General features: G+C 35.8%; 1 protein-coding gene across 1 annotated transcript in view; it reads left to right on the top strand.

The window, feature by feature from the left end:
• The window catches only part of Ccser1 (coiled-coil serine rich protein 1), a 671,676-nt gene that overhangs the window by 297,514 nt on the left and 358,587 nt on the right, over positions 1 to 15,575 (top strand). The window lies entirely within an intron of this gene.

Below are 15,575 nucleotides of genomic sequence, written 5' to 3'. Positions count from 1 at the left end.
AAAACCAAAAAAGCATTATATGATTTTCAAAGAGTGTAAAATAATACAAAATACAAAATATATATCGTTTATGTTTTCAAGTTAGTCATTTTATATGGTAATTTAAAAGACTACAAGGAATCAGAACATTTTCTAGGTAAAAGAAGAGCAGTAGTTTTGTGGGTATGTGTTTTCAATACATATGCATATCAATAGCAGGTTACATTTAACATGTTTGTTCTGGATATAAATAAAAATGCTACCAATATTAATCAAGAATTAAGAGGAACAAAATAGAATTTTTAATTCATGAAGAATTCATACAAGACCACTAAAAGAGTCCCTGACATATTATTAGTAGCAAAAAACTCCCAGTCAAAATATCTTTATGGTTTTTCTCATATTTGACTATATCAGTAATAGCATTTCATAGTAAGCAAATACAATTAAATGAAAAAGAGACAGATATTGAGAGGTCCTTAGTGGTTGAGATACAACAGAAATTGAGAGTATATTTTAATGATGCTGAATCACTATACTTTTCTGAAACATGCCCACATGTCAAGTTTAAGTTTTGAGATTGGTTTCATGGTAATATTTTGCTTCCAGAAGCAAGTAAATGGGACTTCATAAGACTTTAAACTGTAATACTATTACAGGTACAAAACATGTTTTACATTACTAGAAATAACTTTTCATAAATATGAGTAGATTGTAATACAACTTTAAGGTTTTACCCAATAAAGAAAACATATTTATTTCTTTAATATAGATTTCTAGGTATATATTATGTCATCAAACTTTATTCAAATGGAGTAGAAAAATACCTTTGCATTAAATAAATGTCAAGTATAGCTATTTATTAAATAATTGAGTTGTCTATTTTAATATAGCAAAGTATCTATTCATTCACTTTGCCAGAGAGTGCTTATTTTGGATAATTAACTCAGAGAAAGAAGTTCAGCCTTCTTCTCAACAGTAGTTGTGAGCAGATTTAAAATAAGAAATGAGACCTTCGTTTGTTGAGTGAAATCAGAGAGAAAATTATTACTTCCACTGCCAGTGCTACATAGCTATAATTAAAGTAATTCAGCACCCCTCCTTCCAAAAAAAAATCTTATACTGTCTGACACACTAAAATGAAGCAGAAGATTCTTTTTTTCCCCTTTTCTTTAAACTGGAATTACCCAAATTGGATACTTCGCTTCTAAAAATGCTCATGTAATAACCAAGTTACCATATTCATGTTACACTATGTAGTTTGAGTAATCATCTTGACATTTACAACAAAGGGAAAATCTTACCTTTTAAAAATATAGTTTGATCTGCTACAGAGAACTGTCACCAAAAAGAAAACATCAGCAATGATTTACATATGTAAGAAAAAAAAGCATTGTTCAAAGGAGAAACTTAAACTATCACTGGATTGAGAGTACCCATGTGAGCTGGTAATCACCCAGGGCAACAAACCATTATGATCTATGAAAATGGTGGTTCAAAATACTTCTAATCCTGCTCACAAATGAGTTGTGACATTTCATCATGATGTGGCAGTTAAACATTACATTTTGACTGTATCTAAATTTGAAACACGTAAATAATTTTGGAACCTAGTTTTGCTGTTATTTATTATAATATACATTCATAACCTGAAATTATTTACAACTATTTATCATGGACTTTTCATTTCTTGACCGTTGCTATTATCACAAGCAGTATGGCCTTCATCTATTTCTATAGTGTACAAAGTATTTGCATGGAATCATAAGGAAAGATGTACACTCAGTAATCTGAATTTTTTTCCATCTTTTTATAATTATTTGTCTTGATGTAGCTTCAATATGCTTCTCAGACTTTTCTGTCACCATGACAAAATAACTGACAAAAGCAATTTCAGGGAGGAAAGATTAACTTGGCCACATATATTCAGTGGTTTCAGTTAATAGTTCAGATGGATCTAAATGCTTTTAGGCCAGGCAGGTTGCATGGAGGAAGAACCTGACTGAACAAAATTGTTCAGCTCATGCCAGCCAGGAAACAAAGAACAAAGAAGGGACAGAAGGGGACCATGGTAAAGATCCATTCTTGAAGGGCTCGTTCTTAACCCACCCACTTCCTCCAGCTAGACCCTGGCACTCACAGTTCTACCATTCCCATTTTTATTTTCTGTGGCTTTGATTTTCCTTTGTTGTTTTATTTATTGGTCATGGGGCTTGAACTCAGGACCTGGGTGCTTTCCCTTGTCACTCAAGGCTAGCACTCTAACACTTTGAGTTTCTGGTGAGACTCTTAAACCTGGATCCTCAGATCTCAGCCTCCAGAGTAGCTAGGATTACAGGTGTGATTCACCAGTGCCTGGCCTTTTATTCCAGGCCTGATTAAACTATTGATTGGTTCAGAGCCCTAAGGATCTAATGCTCTCTGGAAATCCCTCACAGACACACCCAGAGGGAGGCTTTACGGAATCCCTGCTGCATCTTTCAATCTAATAAAATCCCCAATCAAGATCAATCCATACCTGGATCTTGATAGTTCTGAAGAGTTAATCAGTGATCCACTGGGTTTGGAGCAAAAGAGAAAGTGTCAAATGAAACTTTCCCAGCTATTTTTGTGGCAACGCTGAAGGCTGTTGACATGTGGCATGAGTGTCTGTGCTCAGTTATGCAGGTGTTCAGTAGCCCCGGTGACACTGGACGCCTAATGTCTTCTGGAGATAAAATGGCCTCCCATTCAGGACAATTGCTTTAGGTTCAGTTACAGTCCCTCAGTGAAATGGCATGTTGTGAGGTGAATCTACTTGTAGACACCCAGAGGGGTGGAAATCAAAGCTCTGTAGAAGGAATAGTTGTAGCATTTAATACTTATTTGTTCTATTGGGGCTGCCATAACAAAATATTATGTACTGGACTGCTTAAATACCAAGAGGTAATTTTTCCCAGTCCTGAAGTTTGGAAGGCTGAGATGAAGGTGCTGGGGTGTAGGATTCAGGGGAGGGAGGTACCTTCCAGCCCATAGCACATTCTCTTAGTGTTTGTGTCTTTTTCATATTATATAGTAGAGTTGGGGCCAGAAAATTCTGCTGTTTTTCTAGCACTAAGTGCACATTTCAAAAATTACTGTCTTTCTAGTGCATGGATTCAGAATGATTATCTTAGTTCAGTGCAACTTGATTTCTGGGTTGATAGATTACACAAAGCATAAATACACTACAAAACTCAAAATAACAAATGTGATTTTATATTATATCCTGTCTGGGCAAAGTATCCACATTAGGTACTGCATTTCTAATTTGAATGTATTTTATAGTCAGACTTTCAATGTATCTCTTTTCCATTTCCTTTAAAAGAAGACACTAAGCAGTTTTGTTGCCTTAGAGATAATGTGAAGAATTGTGAAATTAGTATCTATGAAAATTTTATGCATCAGTTACCTTGGTGAGCTTTATTGGTTTTCAACAGATTAAAAGCAATAATTTGCAATTATTTTATGATGTCCAAGGGAAACATGAAATGTTAGACTATCAGTGTCCTGGAGTTGTATATGTGATCATGCAACTAATTGGAGAAAAGAAGAAATATCTTGCACAGCCAAGAGGATGTTACTGTAAACAGACAGGTTCTGCCTCATAGCGTGTGACAGCTCCTCCTCACTGTTTTACTCTAGGACAGAATCTCCTCTGCACTGCTACAGGGTACAAACAAGGACAATGCTGGCATAGGCTACCTAAGTAGCATTCTTTGATGTCGATAGCAAGGGGTGATGGCCTTATCAAAAGAGGCCAATTTTCTCTTTCTCTGCTTTGTGTAGATCTCCTTCTGTGTCTGCCTGCCTGCCTGTGACTCTCTGATTCCCTCTGAATTGAATATGATATGAAACTCTGAATACTATATATGCATGTATATTTATATATGAGAAGTCTAGAATAATTAACATTATTTATTTGGGAATGAGAATGCCTTTGTTGGTTTTCTGGATGGTTGGTCTTATTTTGGTTCTGAGAGAGGGCCTCACTTATCTTACCCAGGTTGGCCTTGTGTTCCTCCTGCTGCAGCCTCCTAAGTCCTCGGGTTACGGAAGGGCTTGGTCATCCGCAGAGTGGGGTTGCACCTCTTACTTGTATAGTCAGGGGAAAAGAAAAAGGCAGACATACACCCCTGAAAAATCAACTCAGAATTTGGAAACCGTAATAGCTTTCATTCCTGTGATTCCTGTATGCATGGGAAAAATGGGACCTTGCAGAGCTTGACAGGTTTGCATAGCTCCACGTCCCCAACAACATTCTTGCTTTCTTATTTTTTGCCAGTTGTTATTGCCTGAAAAATTTAACCTGATGAAAACCAAAGAAAAATATTAGAGGAAAAAAACTGAACAAAATGATTGTCAAGAACTGCTATGACTTTTTCGAACCCAGATGAGGAGCTGAGAGTTTGACCTCTGATGAGATATTCAATAGCACCTTGATTAGAAAGGATGTTTGCTACCTGAAGGCAGGGGAGAGAGCCAACGGTAGGCTTTGAAATGATAGGAAATATGTCTCTTTTTTATTAAGTCTACCAATTTCATTTAGAAGTATCTATATCCTTTGCAGGATTTGTTGGTCTTTTTGAAGGATATGTTGGAAATATACATCCTAACTGGCACAGGGATTTGAAGACTTTACTAATTCACTTTATTACAAAACTTAACTGAGGTAAAGATGGCCCAATAGTGTAGACATAATGACTAAATATATGAATATTTAACTAAAATCAGGTATGGTACTATAAATTTTTTAAATATATGTGTAACATTAGCTTTATTACATTTATAATATAAATTGGAAGAATATTTTTCTGAGTTATGAGAAAGTTTTCATCTTTTTTCTCAGCTATTTAGTGAAGGTCATGTTAAAAAAATGTCATGGGATTTTTATTACTAGTTTGAAACTGAGGGACACTGTAAACATTATCTTCATGTGGCTAAAATAAATCTGAAATATTTGGCATGCACCTAAGTGGTAAACTGTAACCTTGTGTTTTGGGGGGATGGATATTTACCTGTCAATGGTGATTAATCTTGTAAGTGGTCTCAGCAATCTTATAAATGGTCTTACGTTTTTAGCTTAAAAATATACCTACATGATACTAGAAATAAGGAAAGTATTTTTGGAATTCACTGATGGACTGACTCAAAATATTTTAAGAAGTTTGAAGATAACTTACAACTGGACAAAGTAATTTACTTTTGCCTTTCAACTATGAGGGATGAAATGTAATTATGCTAATTTGCGTAAGTCTCACAGGCTTGGAATTTTTGCTGTTGTTTTACTAGTATTATTGAGGCTTCCTCTTCAAACTCCATCAAAAATCTCAAAAAAATGTATGGAAGATTACATTAGCAAAAATGAATTAACAGCAGATATGATTCTGAATTTTAAAAAAATGCTTCCATCGTTTTCTTCCCTTTGGGTGTTTTGATCATTGTCTAGTTGATTTTGAAAGTAAAAGTACCAAGTTCAGCTTTTATAATATATTTATTTCCAAAGCATATCTTCCTATTTAAAAAGAAATTTGATGGAATCCCTCTGAAGTGACTTGGGATTTGAATTCAAATTACTAATGAGGCTGGCTTTGGAAGATTGCAGCTAGGCTTACAAATGTGAGCTTCCATTGCCTCATTTGTTTGTTGAGGTGGAGTTTTGCTTTTTTCCCAGGCCAGCTTCAAACTGTGATCCTCCCAATTCCCACCTCCAGAGTTTCTGGGATTTCAGGCATGTATTTTTGTGTCTGCCCAGCTAAATAAAGCATGCTTCAACATCATGCATGGAAAATATGTTGACCATACATACACATTAATCATCATACTGGGCCAGAGTATAAAATGTTAGTGCCAAGGTTCTTTCCTGAGAAGATTTTTTTTGCCAGTCCTGGGCCTTGGACTCAGGGCCTGAGCACTGTCCCTGGCTTTTCTTTGCTCAAGGCTAGCACTCTGCCACTTGAGTCACAGCGCCACTTCTGGCCATTTTCTGTATATGTGATGCTGGGGAATCGAACCCAGGGCTTCAAGTATACGAGGCAAGCACTTTTGCCACTAGGCCATATCTCCAGCCCATTCTGAGAAGATTTTTGTAGATCTGAATTCTCACTAACTCTGGGTTACGATTGAGCTTTAAACTGTGTACATCTCATGACTTTTAAACATTTCAGTAATCATGTTTTTATTACTGATTTATAACTAAATGATACATTTTTAAATGAGATCCAGCTAGGAGAATTTTTAGCTATAAGGACAAAACAATCCCAGAGATTTAGCTACAAATTTTCTTTGTGGAGAGTTAGGTGTTTAGCTGTATAGAATCTTCCAGATAGTATTTAAAAGCATTGTATGTTTCCAAACATCACTGTATTCTACAGTAATTTAAAATCAGTTAGGAGATCATAGTTATTATTTTGAAGGACTGGAACTAGAGTTACTAAATTGTATTACTCACAGTAGCCATTTAGAGTACTGAATTGAATATTTCAGCAGAAGGAATGAGTACGGCCTGTGAAATTCATACTTTAAGTAAGATTCCTGAAAATTTAAATTCAAATCTTAAAGGCTTCATTGAATTTTATCCAGTCACTGGTGCTTGATATCTATAATCCTAGCTACTCAGGAGATGAAGAAAGGAGCACAGAGTTTAAGAATAGCTGGGGAAGAAAAATCTGAGACATTCCATCTCCAATAGACCCCACAAGAGACTAGACTGGAGGCCTGGCTCAAATGGAAACATGCCCTGGAACTGAAAGAATAGCAAAAAAAAAAAAATCAAAACAACAGCAACAAAAATAAAACAAAAAAGCGCCAACAAAAGCAAAAGAATCTAAACAAAGAAAAAAAATGAACACATTGACAGAAAGTGTATTTTATACTCTTTTCCAAGCAACTTATGACTATTAAAATTCACTTAATACTTTTTGATGTTCTCATATTTACAACTTTCAACAGGTTAGATTACTAGCCAGCTACATTCCATTTATTAGCCATTACTAATATATATATTGGCCAGTCCTGGGGCTTGGACTCAGGGCCTGAGCACTGTCCCTGGCTTCTTTTTGCTCAAGGCTAGCACTCTACCACTTGAGCCACAGCGCCACTTCTGGCCATTTTCTGTATATGTGGTGCTGAGGAATCGAACCCAGGGCCGCATGTATACAAGGCAAGCACTCTTGCCACTAGGCCATATCCCCAGCCCGAACCAATATTTATTTAATGGAATAAGTATTTACTAATTTTTACCTTCTTTTTTTCTTTTCAATACAAGAGGAAAATCTCTGGTCTCTCAGATTAACTCAAGAAACCCAGGCCATGTGAAAGAAGTAAAAACCTTTTATTCATTTCAGCATTATTGAACCTGCTTTGAGACAGAGTTTGACAATTACATTCTTATGTCAGAGGAAAGTAAATATAGAAACATTCATTCCTCCCCAACCCTTTAAAGTGCCATTTACCTAATGTGAATACAAGCCAAAATCTCTGCTCATTTGCTAATATTTGAATAGCAAAGCATAGGAGTATAATAAAAAGGCTTGTAGAATTAATGATTTTCAACAAATTGGAACACTGAAAATACATTATGTGTTATCACGTTACTATGCATAACACAAAGAGGGAACTAATAATAAAAGTTCTACTAAAAATACACATGGCTACGAAGCACTCCATCAAGAATCTGACGAGTAATTTTTACTCAGAATTCAAACTGAATAAAATTGTACGCCCTTCAAGCATTAATAACAGAATAATTCCAACTTGATAAGAGACACATTCTTTTTACATGAAAATCATATCCGGAATTCATCTTAAAAAGTAATTCCTTACTTGCTCTACATTCTATTATAATTTATGGCATTATTTCAAGGCAGTCATTTTAAGATAGACTATTACAGCCTCCTGGATGATTTACATAAGAACAGACAACTGTAAGTACTTTCAAATCCTCTTTCCTTCTCATATTTAGGAAATATTAGGAACAGAAAAGAAATAGATTAGGTATACTTAAACATTATGAAAGTGTCAGGCTACTTTTTGTTGTTTTTTTTTTCCCAGGAGAATTAATTGCACAGATTGTAGAAAGGGCTTATCTCAGCAGTAATTACTCTCCCAGTCAGTTCTATAAAGTGTGGACGTGACAATGCCCTGCGATACATGATGAGGATTAATCGCCCGTTCCTTGGTCACCTCACATCCCTGATGAAGAACTGCCAGAAGATACCATCTTTAATATTCCTAAGCATCCACTGTAGAAATCCCACATGTTTGTTTAAGACTTTATCACAATATGGTGGCAGGTTGCAGTGTATCATGGACTTAGAGAAGGAATTGTTGCATAACTTAAATGCCAGTAGGAAGATACTTTGCAAGCAAGGATGTGGCTATGCTGGAGCCAAATTAGATGGAGTGCTGAAGTGAACTTGTACACAAAGTTAAATAGTTCAACATAGTGGAGTTACTTTTCTTTCATTTAATTAGATTTGTTTTGCAATTTACAGACAATGGTCTCCTCGTTATTTTGTCATATCAGTTCTGATTCCACTTAATAGGACAAAATTGACCAAATGCAACTATTTAACTAGTCAGTGGGATAAAATGCTAGCCAAAGACATGGAAGTAGATGAAAGACTTGGAATGTTTTTCTGAATTATTGAGGGGTTAATAACATGCAAAATTAAACATATGTATGCATGTGAATGTACACATGTTTGCCTAGACATGTGTTGTTAAATAAAACAAAATTATAATAACTTTAATGTAAAGCTCTAATTACCTTTGGGATAAACATGAATGTCATCTAAAGATGTATAAAAGGATGTTCTCTGGGTTATGGTAACTCAGTGATATTTTATCACCTTGAACAAGTACAAGGAAATAATGTAATACAAAAAGTGGATTGGCTAATATCAGGTACTTTACATTACTTTCCTTGTAAGGATTAAATGAGAATGCACTTCATTCTTTTTTTTTTTTTGCCAGTCCTGGTCTGCACTTCATTCTTATCCTGGCTAAAATGGTGTCATTTGGGAAACTTGTTATCATTTCTCTTTCTGAATTGTTTTATTTAACATTATACATAGCCACACATAATTCTGTACTTCAACACAGATTGCTGTTTTTTTTTTTTTTTTTTTTTTTGGCCAGTCCTGGGCCTTGGACTCAGGGCCTGAGCACTGTCCCTGGCTTCCTTTTGCTCAAGGCTAGCACTCTGCCACTTGAGCCACAGCGCCACTTCTGGCCGTTTTCTGTATATGTGGTGCTGGGGAATCGAACCCAGGGCCTCATGTATATGAGGCAAGCTCTCTTGCCACTAGGCCATAGCCCCAGCCCCCACAGATTGCTTTTTTAAATTTGGAAGTCATGTTGAGTTAGAAACATGTAGACAGGGTTAAAATGTGAAAAGATGATGGTCTCCTTAAGAACCAACCATCAAATGAGGAAGATAGGGAGAAACAGATCATTACCTATTAGCTATTAATCACTGAGTACCTCCCTTTTGATAAGGGCTTTCCTGAATGCTCTGGCTTGGCTCTTGCTTTTAGTTTTTGTATGAGGATGAGGATGTGGTATTATGGCCGCTTCATAATAAAACTGAAAATAAGAAAGATGGGGTCACAGTTCCTCCATGCAGTATTACAAGTGATGGAGTCACGATCTGAAGCAAAGTTTGACTCTTACCATGTGTTTTCTCCCAACACGAAACTGATTTGCGAATTACAAAGCAGTGAGAGTAGGGTTGTAAAATCAGAGAGCAGAATTCAGCTTTGCTACCTAAAAGCTCTATAATAAAAATAATAGCTTCTGTTTATAGATTGTTTACCAAGTCCCTGTTAGTAATAGGCCTGAGTGGTCAGGGTGACAACTCTGGTAATGATGAAACAGAAAGACTTATGTCAGAGAAATTCCAAAAAGGAACTTCCCACAGCTTTGCAAGTCATGTGATACCTTGTATTAGAAAGCTTGGATGTGTTCACATCAGACTAAATGTTATTGCTGCTACCATGTCCTAGTCCATGGAAAACTCCTTCCATCTGAGTTAAACAATAAATGCTGACCATTTAAAAAATGTACTTATTACAATGATTGCTTAGTACAATCAGAGCTATGAAGAAGATATAATTTAAGTTGGAATGAAAGGGAGGGACCAATAATTGGATCAGTGAAATCTTTGAAGGATCAATAATTGGATCTGTGAAATAAACGTACAGTAGCCCCATTAGTAGAGGTAAAGATAAAAATTTACATGATGGGGCTTCACATGAAAGAACAGTGAGGTTTAGAATTTCCCACAAGGTAGGAGGCAGAGGTTGAACATGGTTCTGATCCAATGCGAGCTCTTGACAGAAGCTTATGACCCAGCTGAAAAATAGAACAGGAATAGCAAGGGTCATAGGGGCATGTGGCACAAGTGGAATAGCTCTTGCTTTGCAAGAACAAATCCCTCAGCTGGAACTCTAGTACTATCAAAAAGAATTAATGATGTGAATGTTAATAATTAATAATAGAGCATAAAGCACATTTATCACCAAAGTCTAGGCTATTGTATGTTCACTCCCACTGTTCTTTGTTCCTTTCAGTCTTTAGTTATTTTTTTAGTCTGTGTTCCAACATTTGTTCTTAAAGTCATTGTCCATCATGTCACTAAATGACAGTGGCTCCTGCCTGTAGCACTCGCTACTCAGGAAACTGAGATGTGAGGATGATTCTTCAAAATGAACCCAGGCAAGAAAGTGTATGAGACGCTTCCGTGAAGACCTGGAACTGGAGCTGTGGTTGACGTGGTAGAGCACTAGCCTGGAGGTTCAAGCTAAGAGGCAGTGTAAAGATTCTGAGTTCAAGCCCTACAAGTGTCACAAAATGCATATGCATATATTCTCATTGTTTCTCACCTCTTAGATAATGTGACCTTTATAGTTGAAAACAGTAGGCACTGTATTCATAATTCCTTGTCATTTTCAAGTATTTCAGATAGTGAAACCTATTTTGTTATAATGTTAGTGAAGAAAACTATCACGATATGGATTACCATGGATGAGAGTCTATTCATTTTTTAACTCCACTGAACTTTGCCACAATAGACATATTTGTTTAACAGAAATAGATAAGCTGCTAGGAATATGACAATGTACCGGCTCTGCTGCTCAGGATTGCCTCCATAATTTGTCTGAGTGATCTCCAATACGTTGCAAAAGGCAGACATTTGGCAAGTTTCATGTCATCCATCTGATATAATTGAACTTCAGTTTGGAAGAATATCACTTTATTTCATCCTTGAAACTTTATGAACATCACTGTCATTATAGTACCAACAAATCCTGTTTAAGGCTGCTTGCAATCTTTAGTTTTATAACAGTAATCTTGACTAAATAATACTAGGTAAAATTTATCAGACTATATTTTAATTGTACTTTTTGAAGTAAGTTTCTTTAGTCATAGAAAAGAGGAAAGTGTGCATTTTCTCAGTTTGCCAACATAACTTTTTGGAAATGTTTAGTATCCCCTTCTTTTTTAATGTAGTTAAAGTAATGATGACTAAGACCTTTATACTTTTTCTGATACCTTAAATGCTGAGTGGTTCTCTTACAATAAAGTCTCACACATGAGATTACTGAGTATAAGAAAGTTAAGTGTTGTCCATCACAAATATCAACTTTCTGAAACTTCTACAAACCCTGATTTGCTGGCAAAATGTTACTAATATATATTAGTAGTATGTTCTTCTCCAATTAGCCACACAATTTTTGTATGAATCATTTAAATAAACCAAAATCAAATTTCATTGACTTGTTTTAAAGTTCCCTACTTCTAGAAATCACGAAAAATGTGTGTGTTTGTTTAGTTGCATATGTTCAGTTAGAGCAATAAATATTAGGAAAAGGTAGAACATTTGCTAACCTAACCGAAGCTATGATAGTTCCTTTTTTTCTATGTCACAAAAAATAGGCAGTAAACCTACTTACAAAACAACAAGCTTGAATGTTTACTAAGATGTACAAGTTGTCTGCTTCATTAAAAACTACAGAATACAAACTGAGCCCTGGTGGGTCATAGCTTGTAATCCTAGCTTCTTAGCAGATTAGAGTTAGAGGACCATGGCTCTAGGCTAGATGAGCTAGAACAGTCTCTATCTCAGTGGAAGGCAGCTGGTTGTGGTGGCACACCTGTCATCCCACCCGCAATGGGAAGCCTAATATTGACAGATGATGGTGCATGTATACATCTGGTAGGAAAAGAAACCCTGTCATAAAATTAACAAGCAAAAAGCATTCTGGAGCATCTGCCTATCAAGTAAGAAGGCTGAGAACAAACTCCAATACCAGTACAAGTAAACATGCAAACAGATGAGAACTATTGATATAAAAATGTTATTTACTTTGAAGTGAATATATATTTTTATGGGAGAATATGCTTCTCATTAAATGCATGAAACTATACTTATTACAATGCACCATCTTTGATGCATATAACCAAAAGGAGTAATGCTTTATGGAAAAAAAAAGATATCTGTCATTAGATAAATGCTCACAATTCCTTTGGTCAGTTCCAAAATCTACAGAATTTATACTTAATTTCATGTAGCATTTACTGATTCCAGCCTCATGCCAAAAGACTGATATTTCACAGATTTATCTTTCTAGTAACAAATGATATAGTCTGTTCTTAAGAGAAACATGGTGGAACAATGGACTTGCTACCTGATTCATGCCACTCTTTCACAGATGAAATAATAAATGCACCTAGGTAAAGAATACATTTGCTATAGTTGAATGAGAAGACACAAACGCACTGATAAGCTAACTGCATTTTACTTTATCTATACTCCATCTGAATGGGAGTAGAAAGAGATTCAATTGATGTAATTTTTAAGGCAATGAATCTTTCATTACTCAATGCCTTTCTGATAACCTTAGGGGCTAGTCCTTCTAATACAAGGACAGTGTCAAATAATCACAGAGACTCTCGGTAACTCTCTTATTATGCCTATTCCTCTGCTCTTTTTCCTAGAAATATAAGAAAGACTTAGATGTTTGTGCAATCCTAAAAGACTTTTCATTCCTATTCAGCCTTCCAGTGCCCAATATTCAAAGCCAATACACAAGCAAGCATGGCCTGTCAGCACTCTCATATTTATTTAAGCAATACAGTAGTTTTATTAAGCAAAATACAATCCTAATCCCATAGATGAAATAACAAATACTTCCTTTAAACTGTTGTGGATAAAATTCTACATGAATTTCTTCATGTTTTCACAGTGAAAGTCTCATATGTATTTTCTTTCTTCAAATTCACAAGGTGATTATTATTGATTAAGGAAAACCCCAAAGTGAATAGTTTATGTCTCACTAAGAACTAACTTTCGGGCACCATTATGATTCTACATGATCTTCCAGAGTCACTGTAGTATTAGTATCTCAGTAAACGGAATAAATAATTGATACTAACATTGTAGTGACCTAAGCTACCATTTGAATAAATAGTTTAACTATAACCTTCCCTTCTCCTGTTAAAATTCATTGGCTACTTACAGTGGAGATAAGCAAAAAGTTCTTCCTTTATTGCGCATTCAAAGGTGTGTATGGCTAATATAGGAATCGTGTCTAAAATAAATAAAATATGCCATTTCAACTGCTCTAGAACATTGTCATGATATCCTAGGTTGTTTTGTTTTCAAAATTAGTTCAAGCCTGGTGCTATTCAGGAGGCTGAGATCTGAGGATCATGGTTATAAACTACCTTGGACAGGAAAGTCAGTGAGACTCTTATCTGCAATTAACCAGGCAGTTGGTGCAAGTGCTATGACACCAACTTTGATTGAAAATGTCAGGTGAGAGCATGAGGCGGTGAATGAAAGCCCCAGTACTAGCACAGGAACAGGCATATAAACATGCTCACACATGAACACACACAAATGCATGCATGCTCACACACACACGCACACACACACACATATAAGCGATGCAGTTGATTATAGCTTCATTTCTGAATGTAATGCAATGATATTGGATACATTTGTTCTTTACATTAGGTCCTCTTTTTAAAGTATTCACTATTTATTACTTTAGAGCTACGAGACCAATTTATACAGCTACAATCCCAGTCAAATTATATGCCCTGGATTGCTAGATTTTTGATACATGGGAATTAGGTCTTGAACATATTTTGGTTAAATCTAGTTTCAAGATATTTTCTTCCATATAACATGTCTCCACTAATGCTTTCTTTTACTGGCAGCTGGAACTCTCAACAAAGATAATAGGTTAAGAAAATTCAATTTTCCTAGAGAGATAGATCCAAGTAGAATATAGCTTTAGTTTTACCAAGATGAAATAGATTATACAAAATTGTTTTAATTTTGTGAAAGACATCTGGGAGTCTTTTACTACAGTCTAGAGAGTGTTACACCATGGTTAACTGTTTGCCTTGTTATAGATATCACAAGATCTGACACATGAGAGTACGTGTTTTCTAATTCTAGTAACTCACTCTATTGGAATGAGAATAGAATGAAATAACAGAAACTCCTGTTCCTTAAAACTGATACTCTCACATATAACTTACATTTGTGTAGGATTTGGAGGGAAACTTTCATTGCTCTCTTTCCAAATACTATGAAGTAAGGCATATTTCTGTTCTGGTCCAATATAAGATTTCAGATGTTCTCATAAATGTTAATTGTATGGCACTCACTCTTGGTTAGAAAGACTTACTAAAGTGTACAAGAAGGGCATCTATATCTGCATACTCCTATCTCTCATCACCTTGACTTTCTGATTTCGGAGGATGAGAAAGCTGATCAGTATGTTCACATATCAAACAGTCAGACCAACCTCACTTTGGATTTGACATTCTGATGAATAGGTATGTCACATACTGTAGAGAAGCTTTTGTGAAAAACTTGATGTTCTTGAGGAACTGATGCTTATTCTTGCTGAGAGAGACTGTACTCACCGCCTTGCTGTGATCCAGTTGCTGTGTTCCTGGTAGATACTTAGGACACATGGGCAAATACATAACTCAAAGGTTAAAAATAGCCCGAAGGAAATTTACTATTCACCTGAAGTATTATACCCAGTTAAATAGTTTCCATATTTCCCAAGATTTGGTCATGTCCCTATCCTTAGGTTGGTTTTGGGCTTGAACTCAGGGCCGGGGCATTGTCCCTGAGCCTCTTTGTGCTGAAGGCTAGCACTACACCACTTGAGCCACAGTGCTACTTCCTTCTTTGGTCTTTTTAAATTTATTTTTCAGATAGAGGCTCATGTGTTGTCCAAATCAGCCTCAAACAACAATCCTCTTGCCTTCGCTTTCTGTGTAGGTGGGTTTACAAAGTTTGAAGATTCAAAGTTCATAGATTAGAAACCTCATATTCAAAGTAACAGGGTTAAGATAGAACAAGTTATGAGGTTCTGCCCTTCAGAGGAAATTTGTGTGTTTATGATTTTGTGAGAAATGATCACATCTCATGGAATTCTGTTCAATCTGTCACACGAGTGAAAGGATTAGATCATCAGACCCATGTATCAACTAGGTTTAAGTAAGGAAGCATATTTACTTATATAGTAAACAAATATGGGGATTCT

Source organism: Perognathus longimembris, chromosome 24 (genome assembly GCF_023159225.1).
Source record: "Perognathus longimembris pacificus isolate PPM17 chromosome 24, ASM2315922v1, whole genome shotgun sequence".
Taxonomy (NCBI): Eukaryota; Metazoa; Chordata; class Mammalia; order Rodentia; family Heteromyidae; genus Perognathus; species Perognathus longimembris.
Note: the sequence above shows the minus strand (reverse complement) of the source record. Positions and strands in the feature narration are given on the sequence as shown.